This window comes from Aplidium turbinatum, chromosome 1, assembly GCF_918807975.1.
Source record: "Aplidium turbinatum chromosome 1, kaAplTurb1.1, whole genome shotgun sequence".
Taxonomy (NCBI): Eukaryota; Metazoa; Chordata; class Ascidiacea; order Aplousobranchia; family Polyclinidae; genus Aplidium; species Aplidium turbinatum.
This window is the reverse complement of record NC_137472.1, coordinates 9,362,726-9,381,955: the sequence shown is the minus strand read 5'-3', so window position 1 is coordinate 9,381,955 and position 19,230 is coordinate 9,362,726. Positions and strand designations below refer to the sequence as shown.

General features: G+C 40.2%; 1 pseudogene; it reads right to left on the bottom strand.

The window, feature by feature from the left end:
* Window positions 1-14,247: 14,247 nt before the first annotated feature.
* LOC145773761 (uncharacterized) lies at window positions 14,248-15,397 on the bottom strand (annotated as a pseudogene).
* Window positions 15,398-19,230: the final 3,833 nt, after the last annotated feature.

Here is a 19,230-nt window from a genome sequence, read left to right as displayed (position 1 = left end):
CTCATAATTCCATAATTCTACTGTTTAGCCAACGTTCATGTTTTATTAATTCATTTCCTATGCGCCTGGCAGCACCGGCGGATGAATATTTTCGTGATAAAAGGACTAGCGTAGCTAGAATCGTTCTTTTTCCTCCTTTTTCAAATTGACACAACTTGGCATGACCTGTTTTTGTCTCGGCTATCTGATGACATCGTCTTGTATGCTGGGCAATCAATAAAGAAGACCTTTGAGAAGCAACTGTAGTGCTTGATCTATGTATACAGAATGTTAGCTTAACCACTTTTGTCACAACAACATCTGCTTTAACCTCTTCTGTTACAATGGTGACCCCGAGTAAATTTTCAGAACTCACGACCTGCAACCAAGACATCAACGCCACCTGGTAATGTACCACGTTTTTGCAAATTTTTTTAACTTCTGTAATTACCTCCTACTATAGTCTATATGCATAGTTTCTAACTTCTATTCTCAAGGTACCTTATTCTTGTGGTTGCTATAGAAACTACTGCATGCAAAAATTTTTAAAAATATCTTTAATCATCTAGCAGCCCACTGCAGCCTATATTAATCATTTTAAACCATTTATAATTTCTATTCCATGGTACCTTATTCTTGTGGTTGCTATAGAAATCACTGCATACAAATTTTTTTTTAAGTATCTGTACAGTAATCATCTAGTAGCTTAGTTGCTTTCAACCACTTATAACTAACTTTTATTAGACGGTACCTTATCCTTGCAGTTCCTATAGAATCCACTGCATAAATTTTTTTTTAACTTGTCGCAAGTAACTAGTACGGTACGGTAGCCCACAGGCAATTGCCGCCCTTATTCCTCATTACTCTCCCCACTATGCATCGATTCCCTACAGTCTCTCGTGGTATTACTCAACATTCCACTCCCGCCTGCGCTGCACCTACGTATTCGTCTGCGCCCTCTTCAAACTCTCATGCAACTCATTCCAACAATTCCACATTGTTTCTAACTTTAGATAGTACTGCATCCACCACTCCCATCATGACGTCTCATACAGACGCCACCTTCGTCACGCCAATGCGCTCCTCAGTAACTGCACTGCATGATCTTACTACAGTAGGTTCCATCTCTACGCCTACCTATTATTCACCTCTTAATATTAAACTTCCCGAGTTTTGGACTTTGTCGTTTTTTTTTTTTTTAATGAGTGCTGAGCCTACTCAGTACCTATACTACGACTTTCATAGTTTCTTGTCTCGTTTCCTACCTATCATCAGCCGGCATTGCCTTGCCATGCCTTGCCAATTTAATAACTTGTGTGCCTGCATGTATTGCCATTTTTTTTTGTAAAGTGTCTGAACTGCTTATGTGTCATTTTTTTTAGCGGTCGCTACTCTGTCTCAATTTCATTTCAGGCGCGCCCACCTACACGGCTGTTGCGGGATGGGATGCGAGACTTCAAGGGACTTCAATACAGCACCACGATGATGACACGACAAGCTCACCGATGAGACCACTTCAACATGGCACCACAGCACCCCATGTTCTCCACGACTTGCACTAAGTTGAACAGTCCCTCATCACATACCTCAACCACGAGATGCCTCCACGGAGATGATTTCAATACGGCTATTCACAGCCGGCGACGCAACCAATATGGTCAACCCCATATCTGTCGCTACTCCCTGCGACACTCCTTCGACATGCAATTGCTGCATCGTTCATCATTCAAGCCTTCTCTGCGTCAGAAGCACACCGCGACGTTTCAAGCCTTCTCCACGTCAGAAGCAAACCGCGACGTCAACCAAACCAGTGCTGCTATTTGCTCCACTTTCGACATGCAATGGCTGCATCGTCACACAGCTTGCAGTTATACAAGCTGGCCTCTTTCGTGTCATATTCGGCACTTATCAACGGACTCACAACTCAACAGCTGTCGTGCTCGTCATCCATCAATGGACTACTAACTGAACTGCTTATCACCTGCTGTCGTGCTCATCATATATCATCGAACTTTCACATCAACTGCTGTCTCTACTCCCTCATCAAAATACTCGAACTAATAGTATGACTTTAGAACATCCTGTCTCGCACAACCGAGCGCGCAACGTTAGGCTACATACATTTTTTTTTACCTTTCTGGTTTGCTTCCATGGGTGTCAGGTCCTATCTCTTCGGAGGCAGGACATGGACAGCCATGGACGCTTACCTGTTTGTATATATGCTTAATTTTTCTCTAAAAAAAAAACGCTTGTAAACATTTTTTCTCTCATGGCTGATTTTAAAGTTGCGCCCCAGTATTCAATTTCAGTTTCTAACCCTCAATCATAACTTACTGTTTTCGTCATTCACGACATCTCTCCTATGTTTCAATGTTCTTTTGACTGGGGCCAACGCATGTACCGACTGCTGTCTTATATTCGTCACCAGCCATTATTCTGCAATGCAGTCCAACGTTCTCATAATTCCATAATTCTACTGTTTAGCCAACGTTCATGTTTTATTAATTCATTTCCTATGCGCCTGGCAGCACCGGCGGATAAATATTTTAAAATACTGCATCATATATTGTTTCAGTTGCATCATCTTTATGCATCATCTTATTTCTGATGCAGTATTTTGAAGTAATGCAAAAATCATCGTAAATCAAGTCTGGTCTTAAACTTTTGGCCACAACTATATGTACCTTGTGACGTCACAGCGAACAGCATCACAGCTTGATGCGCAACGAGACCTCGCAAACGGGTGTCAAACAAAAGCGGCCTTAGCGAGACGAGGGCAACAAAATTTGGATTTTTTTATTGCTAAGACGCATGTTGTACATAATGACATCACGCTGAAACAAAAAACTCGCAAAATGTTAATTTGGGTTTTCCCGCCCTTTAAGTATGCCTTAAAATGTCCTGCCAAAGACACAGCCGCATGCTCGTAAGCGGTATCGAACCGGCGCCTTTCGAGTGCCGCTCCAGGGCTCTCACCACTCGGCAATGCAGCCGGCTATGCAGTCAGCTCGGCTATATATCTTTAGCTGATCGGTGGTTTAGCAGCCAGGATCTTACATATTTTTTAGCGGTAAATTGATAGCCACAGGTAGTCCATTGTAATTTATTAATAAACATCAAACAGCTCACATTATTAATGGTCCTCAAAGGGTTAAGTAGTTAGTTAGTTAGTAGTTGTCAAGAATTAAGGATAGCATACGCACTCTCTTTGGAAAACCAGAGGGTATACTAATAGTTTATCGAAAAAGCAGAGAGTATACTGCGTATACCGCCGTATACCCTCGAATACAGCACTGGTTATGGAAAATATTCGTTGTGCAGCAAAAGACAGTCGTGATGCCCCAAGTTACCTCGTCTCAGCAAAAACTATTGGACTCAGTCAAGCCACGGCAGCAAAACCGCCAACAGAGCATGAAAGCAGTGAAAGAGTGTGCAGAGCATGAAAAATGCAGTCACCCAAGTGCGATTGAAGGAAAATGCAGGCCCGGCAATCCCACATTCTCTCCGTGACATTGTGCTTCCAGTAGAGTACAAGCAAACGTTTGCTGGTGTAACATTCTTGGCCTATGATTCTGGGCCTGGAGATAACCGTATGGTTCTCTTTGCCACTGAAAGAAATCTGCAGCTCCTTGTCCGTTCAAAGCACTGGTATGCTGACGGCACCTTCAAGACAGTGCCTTCACTGTTTGAACAGCTTTACACAATACACGGACTGAAGGAAAACACTTCAGTGCCTCTGGTGTATGCCCTGCTGGGGGACAAAAGGAGAGGGACATACATTCATCTGCTGCAAAAGATCAAGGAGTTGTTACCTGCTGTTGCTGTTCCAGAGACAACCATGACTGACTTTGAGATGGCCATGGTTAATGCAGTAAGCAGAGAGTACCCACTTTCAACTCACCGTGGCTGTTTCTTCCATTTGTGCCAGTGCATTTGGAAAAAGACGCAATCAAGTGGCTTGAAGGAGCAGTACGAGACAAGTGCAGAGTTTGCTCTGAGGCTGCGCATGTTGTTCTCTGGCCTTTGTGCCTATTGATGAAGTCAGCCGGCCTTTGACATTCTCATTAATGGGAATGTATTACCAGATGTTGCTAAGCCAGTAATTGACTACTTTGAAGACGAAGACGGCATCCAGGCCGGATAGCGACTGTCAAAACAGCGACTGTCATAATGGCGACTTCATAATAGCGACGTAATGAAGTGAGCGACATTCCAAACAGCGATTGTATAAATGCCGACTGCATTAAAACAGCGACTGTTATGATAGCGACTTAACACTTTAAGTGCCATAAAAATGCCCCATCTCGCACCTATGTGGCATATTTTTGAATTTTATTTATTGTAGGCGCCAAATTTGAACACAACTAGTTTTCAATTTAGCTATAGCGAGAAGTTTTTGGATTTATATCATGCCAGTCAGCAGGTTTTGACTTGGAGGCCAAATTGGGTGGTTCTGTATGGCACCAGCTTGACAATGATTGCCTAGTCTAGTTGATCTGTGATAAAGTTTGTAAAGTATTTTTAGGGTAGTTTTAGTTTACAAGTTTACAGTTAGAATTAGTAGGCTAAGGTATTGGAAGTACAGATGCTCAGCTTCTTGGTCAAAAACGTCATGAGTCAGAATCGACCAAATATAGGGTGAAGTGTGTGAATACCATCCAGGCAAAAGCTGTTTTATGCCTTTGCTGCTGTAACTTTCATTTGCTATTTTGTCATCTTTTAATAAAAAAACGATTTAATGAAAAGAAGTGAGGTCGCTGTTGTGGCAGTCGCTGTTTTTGATGAATCGCTGTCGTGTAGTCGCTCTATTGACAGTCGCTGTTTTAAATGAATCGCTGTCGTGTGGTCGCTCTATTGACAGTCGCTGTTCTGACAGTCGCTATTTGGAACCCGAGCCTTTGAAGACAGTTGGGCGCCCAGATCGTCGTCAAGGGCGCCGTCCTCCAATGTTTGCAATTCAAATGTGGAACTGCTATGATGACGTCCTCAGTGGCCTTCCCAAAACTAATAATAGCATTGAAGGATGGCACAGAGGGTTCATATTCCAGGTATCTGCAAATCATCCAGATATTTGGAAGTTCATATCTGCAATCAAGCGAGAGCAAAACCTAAATGAGGTTCGCATTGAACAGTATGTCAGTGGCCAGGCAGGACCCCCTCCAAAGAAGAAGTACAAGGACAGTGCAGAAAAACTAACTAGAGTCGTCCGAACTTGGCGTCAAGACTTTCAAGATGATGAAATTTGTGATTAATTGCGTGGAATTGCACACAATACTTCATACTAAACTTGGCTCGTGGACAATTTGTACGAAGTTACTTAAAGTAGTATTGGTAGTGTAAGCAAAGAATTGCTACACACAGGCAATTGTTGTATTCCAATAAATAACAAAAAATGCGCTTTTTTATTGTGCTTATTTCTTTGTGTCGTCGTAACTTGGTTATTCAGGAAAACTTGCATTACGCACCTTCATCGGAAATTGCAAGACAAACCTTGCTGTTGCGAAACATTGTTCACGAACAATTCACCTATCACCTGTTTACGAACAATTCACCTATAGGCTACGAAGAATTGATGTATACGAAGAATTGCTTTACGAAGAAATGATTTTACGAACAATTGTTTACGAACAATTGCTTTACGAACAACTGTTTACGAACAATTCACCTATAACCGATTAAAACAATGGTCTAATGGTATAATGATCTGATGAAACAATGGACTAATGATCTCGTGGTCTAAGCTTTTTGTTTACTTCCAAAATACCTTGCCCAAACAAAACTTTGTGGTTGCTATAAGTGTAGAAACTAAATCTTTCTGATTATTTCACTTAACACGTGTTCAATGATATTGAACACAACCAGTTTAAATTCAACAATGTACGTTTTTCCTTGATTTGTTTGGCTATTGCAGATGTCGCATGATTTTTGATAAATTTTCCTCATAATAAAGCGGCGCTGGTTCGACTCTCGGTGTGTGCTCTCCAGTGGCGTAGCCAGAAAAAATTTTTGGGGGGGCCAAATATTTGATGAATTGAAGAGAACGACAAAATGTTTGATTTAAGACATCGCCACCTGATGTGCAGTGGCGCATCCTGGTGGGTTAAGCAATGGAAGCAATAAAGCTGGTGGGGGTTAGAGCGTGCCGAAGGCACGCGTATTCTAGGGGGGTCCGGAGGCATGCTCCCCTGGAAAATTTTTGCAAAATTACACTTAAATAATGGATTATAACGCTTTCTGAAAACAATTTCAGGGTAATATTTGTATGAAACTTATTAGCAGATAAACAGCTATTAACTTATTAAAGGTAGCTGTTACACACGAACGGGCAAAAACTGCGGCTAAAATTAGAGAACACAAAAAACTCAGCTACACAAAAACCCTACAGAGTAAGCGATTCTGAAATTGCTTCCGCAGATTAGTTAAAAGAAGCGTAAATCGCGTAAACTTTGCGCGATTTACGATTTGCAAAATTTATTGGTGTCTTTTTGTGTGTCTAAAACAAGTCCCGGGGGGTGTTAATAGCCAGATGTCTTGGAAAACAATATAAATTTATACAAATTATATTATATTTTCAACAAAGGGTTCAACTTCGGAATCCAAACTTTGAAAATTTGGGGGGGGGGCCATGGCCCTGTTCGCCCCCCCTGGCTACGCCTATGGTGCTCTCTAGCAACCCATTCTAAGGACTACTTTCCATTCAACCGCACCTAATGGATGAAATAATTCCCCGGCAACAAGACTTCAACAATCGGAAACTGCACTCTGTCAACCTCGGTGACCGGTCCTGTGTCAAAAGCCTCAAAATTTTCAAAAATGATTATTAATAATCCAATGAGAAATGATTTACTTTTTAATTTCGGACTTTTGAATGTCATATAATTTTCACTTTGTGTGGAGCTACATGTAGCCTACTTGAAAGGTTATTGATATTTTTTTATTCACTTGTTGATTCATTCATATCAGTTTGTACCCTCTGTGGATTTTTCTCTTGTATCATGGGCCAATCCTATTGATGTTTGCTGGTACACCCTTTCATTTTCTATGAATTTTAGTATAATTCAGTATTTCTGTGGTTAAAAATTTGTGGCTTACAAGAACCCACAAACATCATTAAATAACTGTAATCACAATGGACAAATTACATACATATATAAAGTCAAAATTGAACCGCAACGGTATTTCTAGGTAGTGAAATTTTGCGGTCTTTTACTGTGTTAACTGTCAAGTGAATACTTTGACCTCCTCTGGTGCATTGGTTAGTCTACTGATGATATTTAGCAGGAAACCTCTTCAAAGAAGCATAACACGAAAAAGTTCCAAGCGAATTACATCACGATGCTAGTGAGCGTCGGCTGTTCCGCTTTCTTGATCAATGTGATAAGAGCATCGAAACCGAGGCAACCTTTGCTTTTTTTTCTAAACAAATTCAGTCTAGCATAAATTTCAGCTTATCAGGTAGGCGTTCCAAAATGACTTATTAAAACAAATTGTATCTGCACCGATTTGAAGCTGGATAGTTTTGTTTTAAGCAGTTCTAACAGTTTGCAAAAAATGTAAGATTTTAGTTTTGGCAAGCACAGTTGTAGTAGCAAGCTTGTAGCACAACTCATTTGCTTACGCAAAAAAGCGTATGAAACATACTACAAGCACATAATAACTGCAAAGTAGGCTACATAGGCCTACATTTCGGCAGTGCAAAATGATCAAGTGGCAACTTAACAGCAAAGGGACACTACAAAAGAAGACACCACACGTATTCAATCTTCGGTATTTAACTTAGCCAGCAAACGTAGTACTTTTTACATTGATTCATTGTCTTTGGCTGTTGAACCAATAAAAAAAGAACGTGTATGCCTGGGTGGGAACGTTCAAGTTAACATCGCCGCTGAGCAATGTTTGCAACCACAATAACAAGTAGCCTACAGTAGTACACGGCGTCCGCATTTTAAACCGACCAAACTTAACCAGGCTGGTATTTTACAATACCAAATAAGCTAGAACAGCGTTTCACGCACAGTACTAAAAAAAACCTTGCTTATTCCCAGAAAAGTTTCGGTTATCCGCAGTGTGAGGTATTTTTGTAGTGAGGGACAATGTGTGATTTGAGCAGAGTGAAATATGAAGAGACAAGAGGATTTTAAGTTCAATTTAACTTCGTTATATTGTATCATGTTGTTCTACTTTTTTCATTAACGTTTCTTATCGTAATTTTATCAAGCTATGAGACATACTACATAGGTTACCAGCATGAACCAGTTTGCTGCGGCAAGCGTTGATGGACGCTGCGTGTTTGCATGCCCAGTATGGCAAGCGTGAATAGACGCAACTTTTTGTTGCTTAACGTCGCAACAGCGTTTATGGTCGCATACAGCTTTTAGACAACTCTATTCAAAAGTGAATTTATTTGCTGTGTATCATCGATAAAGCCGACAGAATTTGTGTTAATTTGATGTTGTTTTAATTAGGATAGTCCAATTGTCACTCTGATTTAGCCCATGACTAAAGTAGCTTACACTTTTAGCATCAAATATTCTATTTGCAACTTGTGATAGTTTTTTTGCTCTGCTTAGTCAAGATGACTGTGTCTTAAATATATAATCTTGTATAGGCCTAATGGTCTGTCTATAACCCATCCCGTTAGCTCAGTGGTTACGCGCTCTACTCAAATGGCGCTGGTTCGGCTCTAGGGGTGTGCGTTGGAGCAACGCATTTCAGGACTGCTTTCATTCAGCAGCATCCAGTAAATGGAGTAGTTTTTCTACCAGGAATAATTTATCAAGGCTTTGTCGGATCGGGAATAAAGATTCAAAACCAAACCAACGGTAGGCTATGCGTTGTTTATTTATGAATGCAGTGAGTTATCTTTATCTAATAGCCTAGTGCTACGAAAACGTTTGAACGTCTTTTTCTTGCTTTGTTTGTTTATTATTCATGGTGCTTGTTGATTTAATTCGGTTGACGGTCACAATTGCCGATCGCGCGCTGAAAGGTTTCCGCTTTAAAACAGGAAAACCAAGTAGCCTAACCGAAAGACCGTAAGCTAAATGTGAAGCAAGTAACAATTCCATCAACGCCTTGACAAGATACGAAGGTTTTGGTTGATGTAACAAAATTTAAAGGTTATTTTTCAAAATTTGATATAAATAAACGAAAACAACAACAAAAACTTTGTGCTGATTCTTCTCGATTGTAGGTTTTTTTTTCATATCTTTATCCTTTATCCATTCCGGCGTACACCTGACCCACGCTGCAGCCGACGGCAATGTCTGTTTCCGGTTGTCTACTCTACGTATGACTTAAATGTGGTACTACCCATTACTCGAAATCGATCACTGGGTAAAGGCAATTATCGTAAAGTTTCTTGAAACAATAGCAAGTGCGGGTGGCTGGAGTCGAACATGCAGGCTCTCGACTGCGAGCCCGACTCGCTAACCCCTCGGCCACTGCTGCCGAGCAAGCCTGTTGTGATTCTCGTCACAACCATCGGTTTGCACAGTGCTGAATTAGGCTACTTGGTTAATTAAGGCTACTTACTGGTTGCTACGTGCTCAAAATGCATTGCGTTACCAGTTACGAAAGGCGGCTCAAACATTGCGTCGTTAGCGAAGACGTTTCATTGTTTGCTTTCATAATATTAAGAGGGGATTTGATATCTAGTGTGGTCGATACAAGTGCGGTGTTGATCAGATCCTTTCTATAGCTAATAGAGCCATAGGCTACTACAGTTGACAGGTTATAAGCAAATGAAGCCCGCTCTACAGTAGTTGTTGTTTGAAGTGATGTCTGAAGATGCTCGATACGATTGCTTTGGTATCAAAAAGTATAGTTTTCTTTGTTGTCGTCCGTTGTGACAAATTCAATGGCTTTAAAATCACATGCAGCGAAAGTACAGCTCAGTTTTTAACGAAATTTCTGTTCCATTTCGTATCAGGTAGAAAATAGCCTGAAGCAATAACCCTAACTGTTTTGTGGGATGTGGATCTAGTTACTCTGAAATCTATGTCATAACCAAAAGCTTATTAAACTGAAAATGGTTTTAGTGACACTTTATCAAAATTCGCTTTTAGTAGATCTATTCTATGGCCATATCCTTCTACGAATTCGTTTATTCGTTTTTGGGCTGCCATTTGTTACAGATGAGTTTGGTCAATTGCGGGATTGCATGCCTGATTGTGTTTGATTATATGCTAGCATTGTCAGGTTTTTCAACCATGTGTTCTCAATATTCTTACGAGAAGAAATGTTCAACTTTATCAAATTGCTGAAAAACAAATCGCAGTTTATCTTCAGCAACAGAATCGACAAATCAGCTAGAGTGCAGCCAGAGCCCGATGCTATACAACCATGCCGCAGTATAACAACAACGTGAAAACGGAAATCTCGTTGTGCAGAGCTTGCTAGCTCTAAAGTCTAAACATTGAACGTGTCGTCCTCGTTTTGTATGTAAATTTAAATGAAAATGGACGTTTTTTAAATAAATAAAATAAACTTAACAGAAAGCAAACAATAGTAGGCATAGCGCTGAGAGCTGACCACTCGGCAGATGACGTGTTTTACGGCATTAGCCGATGGTTGAACGTATAAATTATGTAAATGGAAAGGTAAGGAGTCCAATCGTTCTATGGCCTACACCTTCATGTATGTTTTAAACCAGAGATGACGAACCTGCGGCTCTTCAAAGATTTTTGTGCGGCCGCCAAAGCAATTTGACAATCGCTCATGCATTAAAGACAAAAGACATCTCAAAGCTGTTGTTATGCCTTCTCTGGTACACCTTTCCTTTGCTATTTTCTTGCCCTAAACACTAACGTTCAGGATTTAAAGTTAGAAAATAGGAAGTTATGAGGTAAAGTTGTGAAAACACTATTCAACAACTTCACCTTGTATTTTTGGTTGATTCCAATCTATGGCGTCACGATTAAAAAGTAGTGTGGCCCGATGACGTATGTGTCATTGACAAAGTGGCCCGCGACCGCAAAAAGGTTCGTCACCCCTGTTTTAAACGTTCAGCTAAAGACACGACTGTATGGTCGGGAGCGGTGTCGAACTGGCGCTCTTTCGAACGTCGAGAAAGGATCTATCCAGTCTTTATTCGCCCATGTAGCTAACAAATTAAAATATAAGTAAGCAATAAAAATAAAGTAATGCAAACGTAGCCTACCAGTAATTCACTAGGCACGTAAAGTACTGAAAGTTGTTTAAGATTGAGCAAAGCGTTTTTCCGCAAGGCACACATACCTGTGACGTAGCTACAAAGAAGTTTTTAGGTGGGAAAATCAACTGTTGGAGAGCAAATATTTGAATATTTGAACTGAAAAGTTTGTTTAAAAATATAGCCACCGAATACAACCAAACAATTGTGATGCATCATTCAACATGTAATTCAACGTTATTACAACGTTGTAATAAAATTAAAAACCGTTTTTTTGGAGGGAGTGTAAAGATAAAAATTTAAGAGACAATTGCTCCCTCAATCCCACTCCTTGGCTACGTCCCTGGCACAGATTATTTTAGTATTGTTATTTGTAGTATGATTCCATCTCCAGTATCAGGCTTTTAGGCTCAGACTGTTTGTGCAAAGCGAAGTTATTGCAAACCTTGAATAGGCAGAATGAAACAGGACTACAATTTGTATTAAAAACCAGAGTTACTCAATTTGAGGTAAGAATGAACAGAGACTTTTACTTGAACAGGTTTCAGTAACTTACATTTTGAATGTCGATAAGATAAGAGTAGGTAGTTGCTTTCTTCGTCTCGATTCGGTCTGTACACCTCCTTGACAGTTTTCATGCACAGACGTCATAACAATGTGGTTACTACGAGGTTCCGATCACTAATCCAGTTGTTTCGTTTATCGTTTCGTGGTTAGTAGCCTAGTTCTCCACTAGTGGGTGATTATTGGCCCTACTAGTTTCACCAGTTCCTCGATAGCATACAGAGAAATTTGTTATCAACGCTATTTGGCACCCAACTGGTGTAAAATATATTAAATATACATGCTGCTCACCAGAACACACAACACAAAACATGGCCACCTGGAGATGCGGCCTGGTTTGTCACATTTTGCAGATTTTGATTACTGCTACTGCTAGTGTTTGAGTGACATTTTCTTGAGATTTTTTTGCTTTTTGCTGACTCCTCATGATATAAAAGGTTTCCGTTTTAAAACAGGAAAACCAAGTAATCGAAAGACCGTAGGCTAAATGTGAAGCAAGTAACAATTCCATCAATGCCGTGACAAGAATAAAACAATTTTGTTGACGTAACAAAATTTGAAGGTTATTTTTCAAAATTTGATATAAAAACAAAACAACAACAACTAAAACTTTGTGTCGATAGAAGTGCGGTGTTGATCAGACTTTCTATAGGTAATAGAGCTTTTTCATAGCTAATAGAGCCATAGGCTACTACGGTTGACTGGTTATAAGCAAATGAAGCCCGCTCTACATTAGTTGTTGCTTGAAGTGATGTCTGAGGATGCTCGATACGATTGCTTTGGTATCAAAAAGTATAGTTTTCTGTGTTTTTGTCCGTTGTGACAAATTCTATCACTTTAAAATGACATGCAGCGAAACTACAGCTTAGTTTTTAATGTAGTTTCTGTTCCATTTCGTATCAGGTAGAAAATAGCCTGAAGCAATAACCCTATCTTCAGTGGCGTACGCAGGATTTTGTCAAGGGGGGGGGGGGGGGGGGCATTGAGAGTAGCGTAGCCAAGAATTTTGAAAGGGGGGGTTTTGACGACCGGCGGGCGAAGCCCGACGGCATTTTCGCTTAAGACAACACCCAGCAGCGGGGGGTCTGGGGGGCCTCCCCCAGAAAAATTTGAAAAATTACTTTGAATTTGGTGCATTCTGAGAGCATTTTCAACAAAAATGTGGGTATGAATATTCCTGTAAAATGGTGCTGTCAGGTGGCATAGCAAAAGGATAAGATCATGTTTTCTTCGGCATTTTTCGGAAATAAAGCTAAGTCTCTATGTTTTCTTGTTGTTAATTCCTGGCTGAGATGTTTGGTATTGGCAAACCTCGCTCTTTTAATGCAGTTTTGTTAAAAATTAGGCAAGTTTTTTTTAGACTGAAACCATCATTCTCAAGCATAAAGAGACTGAAAGCATCATTCTCAATATCGTGACGTCACAGGCGTGCCAAAGTGGGGTTGTAACCCCCAAGGCCCAACCCCCCCTTGGCTATGCCACTGGCCATTGATATCCCTAGTTTAGACTTTATCCATTTCTCTCTCACTAATCACTATAGTAGGCTTACAGAACACTATGCTACATTGGCATACCTGGGGTGGGTAGGTGGATTGGGCTATGTATTTCGTATTGGCTTAGTCTATAAAACAACATTGTTACAGTAATGGGGTTGTGCGACAGGATACCACGAAACCACTAGCGGCGGTACAACTGGGTCCTTCTAGACGAGAACTAGCCTTGCGCAGCATATAGACGATGCGTTGTACAGCGCTTGGTTATGCGTGGGCGAAAGAATAACTTAAAATGTGATTCGGATATGCATTGTAGTTATCAAAACATGTTTGTTTTTAGAAGGTTGGAACGCAGAGTGATACAAAAATAAGAAAAACATCTCATAAAGTTACAGAATTCTCATAAAGTTGCAAAAGTGCTTGTAATTAACTAAGTGTACAGTAGAAGGTTGACACAGCTTACAGGTTAAAGTTGTGGAGTCAGTTTCCGCACAACACATGTTTTGAATACCATAGTGTACACATGTTGACCCATAAACTGGCGATGTTGTAGCTATCATGACGTAACTGTAGCCTTGCATCTACCCAGTCATCATAGTAAGACGGGAAACTACGATCAATTTGCTGTCGCAATAAATTTAGTTTGTAACTTAAGTTTGCACTAACACTTGTTTCATATTTGTTGTTGCTTGTTTTATTCCCGTTATCGAGTACGACATGCTGGTTATACAATAAATAACAAAAATTAATTTAAGTCCACAATTTGGCTACATTCAAGTCATAAGCAAAAGATAATTTTCTTTTTAACTCAAGCAGCGTAACACGAGAACGGAAAAGGGAAGATGCGGCAAAACGAGCTAGCGTTATAACATGCATTATAAAACAGCTTACAGTCAGAAAAAATAATTATAAAAACACATGGCCGCATCACCAGCAATGGTGCAAGGCCGGCTACGTTATGTGAGGAGGAACGCTGCTGCGGTAGTATAAAAAAAGAGAAAGCCGGTAGGCAAAGAAAACCTCCCGAAGATTTTGCTAAGAAAGAAAGTAATCACAAAATCAACTAACAATAGGTTTACGAAAGTCACACAGCATGAAACATACAAACACGATACGTGATACCTTGGGACATACTGGTAATGCAGTGGGTTAGTCAAAATTTTATATGTCTTGCTCAGTCCAATAACACGTTCGACATGTAAGCGTGATGATGCAATGCGTCTATCCGAGACAACCACGTCTGCATCAAGTTGGTGCTTCCCTTTCAGCATGGTAGGCGTGTTGACTGCAACATCATAAGGTGCAAAAGATCCTGCACAAGAATACCTCTGTCAGCCATGATGCTATCCCCTTGTGAAAAGTGTTCATTAGCTTGCTTGTAGAGAGCACTTTGCTCGATAAGTTGGCGATCACTTGAACATCCACCAGTTGATGGGCCTACGTACGATACCAGCCCATTTGGAGTGATGCCAATCATAATTTTTAGTGTGTTCTTATTCTTGTAAGTGGAGAACGTCATGCTTTGAGCATCAACTTTTCTTGGCTTATTGATTGGTATTTCAGTTGCATCTAAAATGACACGTGTTGTGGAGAATGAATTTTGAAATTGTGTGGGTATGTGTTCATCCACAACAGCTCGAGATGGCCAAATATTAAGTTCCTTCAGCTGAAAATACATAAAGTTGATCCATACCCTGAAAATTAATGAAACTGTGCTTTCACTAACGTGAAAGAGAAAACTCAGCTCTTTAGTTTCCTTTGATTGTCTTAGCTTCATTAGAGTAAGAAAGAGCTGGTTTGGTGGGTCAAGTTTGCTGCTGGTATAGTTCAAGTCATATGCAGCTGGCTCCAAGCAACGCAAGAATAACATAAAGTTATCATAATCATCGAAGCCAGTGTAGTAGTTTATGACTTGCTTATTTTCATTGTAATGTTCAATTCTCATTCCAGTTGAAGCGCTTCCTCCGCTATTGTCGTTGCTATCCAGGCTGCACTGAAGTGCAACTGAAGTCGCTTTCCTTCTCTTGCTATGAGGTTCCGTTGTATATTGAGCAGGATCAACAACCTCTCCTTCATGCTCCCAATCTTCAATGTTACAAAGCTTTTCTAATCTTCGTTTCAAACGCGCTCCTCTTCCTGAGGTAGCAAGTGTTGGTTTGAAAGTGAACACTGATGGCACACTGTTTGCTTTCAAGCAATGTGTTGTCATGCAATGTGTTCGAAAACGCCTGTTTACTTATTTGCTTTTATAGCCACAGCAACGTTAAATCAAGCCTAAAATGTATCAAGCTTTGTAATATGCACCTTCTTACCCTCACATCAACACAACACTGCACTCCCATCCCACCCATACCAGCTGTACGCGCGTTACGCAAAGCGTGCTAAAGCTTGAAGCAATCACTGCGAGCGTGTTGCTAGGACCCAGTTGTAGCGCCACCGAGTGGATCGCACAACCCCATTGCTTTGACAGAGCAATGCAAAACATATTAAATGCCTTAATCTACGTCGTTAACTACTAAAACATTTTTAAGGGAGGGGGGGGGCATGGCCCAATGCCCCCCCCCCCCCCTGCGTACGCCACTGCTTATCTTTAGTGGGATTTGGATCTATTTACTCTTACATGTAATTCATTATCTACAGCTTGTTTAAACTGAAAATGATTTTAGTGATACTTTTCAAAAGTCGCTTCTGGTAGATCTATTCTAGGCCTATATCCTTCTACGAATTCCTTTTTGGGCTGCCATGTTTTACAGACGAGTTTGGTCAATGGTGGGATTGTATGCCTGATTGTGTTTGATTATATTATATGCTAGCTTTATCAGGTTTTTCAACGATGTGTTCTCAATATTCTTACGAGCAGAAATGTACGACTTTGTCAAATTGCTGAAAAACAAGTCGCAGTTTATCTTCAACAACAAAATCGACAAATCAGCTAGAGTGCAGCCAGAGCCCGATACTATACAACCATGCCGCAGTATAAAAACAACGTGAAAGCGGAAATCTCGTTGTGCAGAGCTTGCCAACTCCAAACATCTGTCGAACGCGTCGTCCTCGTTTTACATGTAAATTTAAATGAAAATTGACGTTTTCCTAAATAAATAAAATAAAACACAAAGCAAACAAAGCAGGCATAGTGCTGAGAGCTAACCACTCGGCAGATGACGTTGTTTTACGGCATTAGCCCGATGGTTGAAAATTTAAATTATGTAAATGGAAAGGTAAGGAGCCCAATCGTTCTATGGCCAACACCTTCATGTATGTCTTAAACGTTCAGCTAAAGACACGACTGTATGGTCTGGAGCGGTGTCGAACTGACGGCCTTTCAAAAGTCGTAGAAAGAATCTCACCTGTCTCCATTTGCCTATGTAGCTAACAAAGTAAAATGTAAGTAAGCAATGAAAATAAAAGTAATCCAAACGTACCACTAATTCACTAGGCACGAAAAGTACTGAGAGTTGTTTAAGACTGAGCAAAGCGTTTTTCCACAGGGACCCATGACGTAGCTACAAAGAAGTTTTTAGGTGGGAAAATCAACTGTTGGAGAGCAAATATTTGCATAGGCTATTTGAAATGAAAAGTTTGTTTAAAAATATAGCCACCGAATACAACCAATCAATTGTGATGCATCATTCAACATGTAATTCAACGTTATTACAACGTTGTAATAAAATTAAAAACCGTTTTTTTTTTGGAGTAGAAAGATAAAATTTGGGGGATAATTGCTCCCTTAATCCCCCTCCGTGGCTACGTGCCTGGCACAGATTATTTTTGTATTGTTATTTATAGTATGATTCCATCCCCAGTATCAGGCTTTTAGGCTCAGACTGTTTGTGCTTAACCTAAAAAGCAGCGTTATTGTAAACCTTGAATTGGCAAAATGAAACAGGACCAGTGGCGGCTGGTGAGTCCTAGAAATGGGGGTGCTGCGGCCGGGCTTCGCTCGTCCGCGTGTCTGCCGAAGGCGAATAGCCTACAACAGCGGGGGAGTCTCCTTCAGAAAATTACATTTGATTTGGTGCATTCTGAGTATATTTTAGCTCTAAATTGTGATAGAAGTTTAAGGTAAAACTTGGCTTATAGGTTTTTCAAATGTGTAATATTTTGAAGGGGACGATCAACAAACATATGTGAATAACACGTTCTTAATGATAAAAGAGAAATACTTGTTTTTTTTCATTACCTACTCGACAAAAAATTCTCCCGTGGCCTATGTCACTTTACATTTTGGATGTAGACACATTGCTTGTTGCATGACATATTAAATTTAAGCAGTGTTTTCCACGGATGGGAAGTACAGTAGATCTATCCTAAAAAGTATCAGTTTTTCTAGTGCTTTCGTATTTGCGTTCTTCTTTAACTAAAACTATGCTAATCAGCGAAAATGTAAACTACTAATTGGTTTATTGCGTAATATTTAACAATGCCTAATTTCACAGCGTAAAGGTGGATTCAAACTGGTGTCGCTATTGCGTCGTAAACTACTTTTGACGTCACCACGAAGCCAGACACAGTGAATCGACTTTTCACTCTGTGGTTTTTTCCTTTCTTCTCGTTCTGCGCGATGTGCTGTCCTGAAGACAGCACATCGCTTTGCAATTCGTTTGTACAGGCAAGTCAAGAAAACACGCGGCTGTACGACGTCACGATCGACGCCTCTACGACGTTCTGCTTGTGTGCTGTTTCAAAACAGCACATATTTCCTAGCGCGCAGAGTTTCCAAGTATAAGTTACACTTATAACAGTCAGCAATTCTGTGAACAGAGAACATAAAATACATTTTGGGCAGAAGAAACGCTAAGATATTTGAGTAACTTTTTGTGAAAACTTTTATGGGAGTGCTGCAGCACCGCAGCACACACTAGCGAGCCGCCCCTGAACAAGACCACAATTTGCATTGAAAACCAGAGTTACTCAATTTGAGGTAAGAATGAACAGAGACTTTTACTTGAACAGGTTTCAGTAACTTACATTTTGAATGTCGATAAGATAAGAGTAGGTAGTTGCTTTCTTCGTCTCGATTCGGTCTGTACACCTCCTTGACAGTTTTCATGCACAGACGTCATAACAATGTGGTTACTACGGGGTGCCGACCACTAATCCAGTTGTTTCGTTTATCGTTTCGTAGTTAGTAGCCTAGTTCTCCACTAGTGGGTGATTATTGGCCTTACTAGTTTCACTAGTTCCTCGATAGCATACAGAGAAACTTATTATCAACGCTATTTGGCACCCAACTGGTGTAAAATACATTAAAATATATGCAGCTCACGAGAACACACAACACAAAACAGAGAACGGATAAAGCAGGGGTGGGCAATCTTTTTACATGCACGGGCCACATAAAGCACAATAATGATAATGCCGAAGTGGGTCGCAACGATACTCGTTCAATAACACAAGTGCAGGCAAAATTACCTTCAAGTATTTGAACCCGTATTTGTTTAACTGGTATAAAACCTATTCTTGCATCAGACTTGTTTAATCATAACAAAGAAATGTCGCAACTGTATTTCTGTTGTTTTGTATCTAAGGCAAGACGGACTATATAGAGGCCATGACAACGTACAATGTGATTGTTAAAACTGGGGGCAGATAGTGACGTCATAGCGCCATTGTCTTCAATGAAATTTCTCTACAGATGCTTCCATTTTGCAGTGCGATTAGTTCAGGGTAGTCAGGAATTATTTTACTTTAATGAATACCGGTACAGTAGCCTACTTAAGTTAGAACTCTAAACTTGGTAGGAATGTGATTTATCGATGAATGAGAGAGTCTCCTACAAGTCAGCATTTCTAGAGATCACCAGCTGAGTGTATGAAACTGCCATACAAAACTACTAGGCTAGGCTACTATAGTTTGAGAATCTCAAATAGGCCTGTCAGTTTCGGTGAGGTAGAAAAGGAATAATTTACTTTTGCCTTTTCCGGAGTGTTTTTTTTTTATCATTTCATTTTGATTTGAAGCAAATGATACTTTTCTTGGCTTCAACTTAATCCATATTTCGGAAATTTTTGAAATAAACAAATTGAAATCATCAGTCAAAAA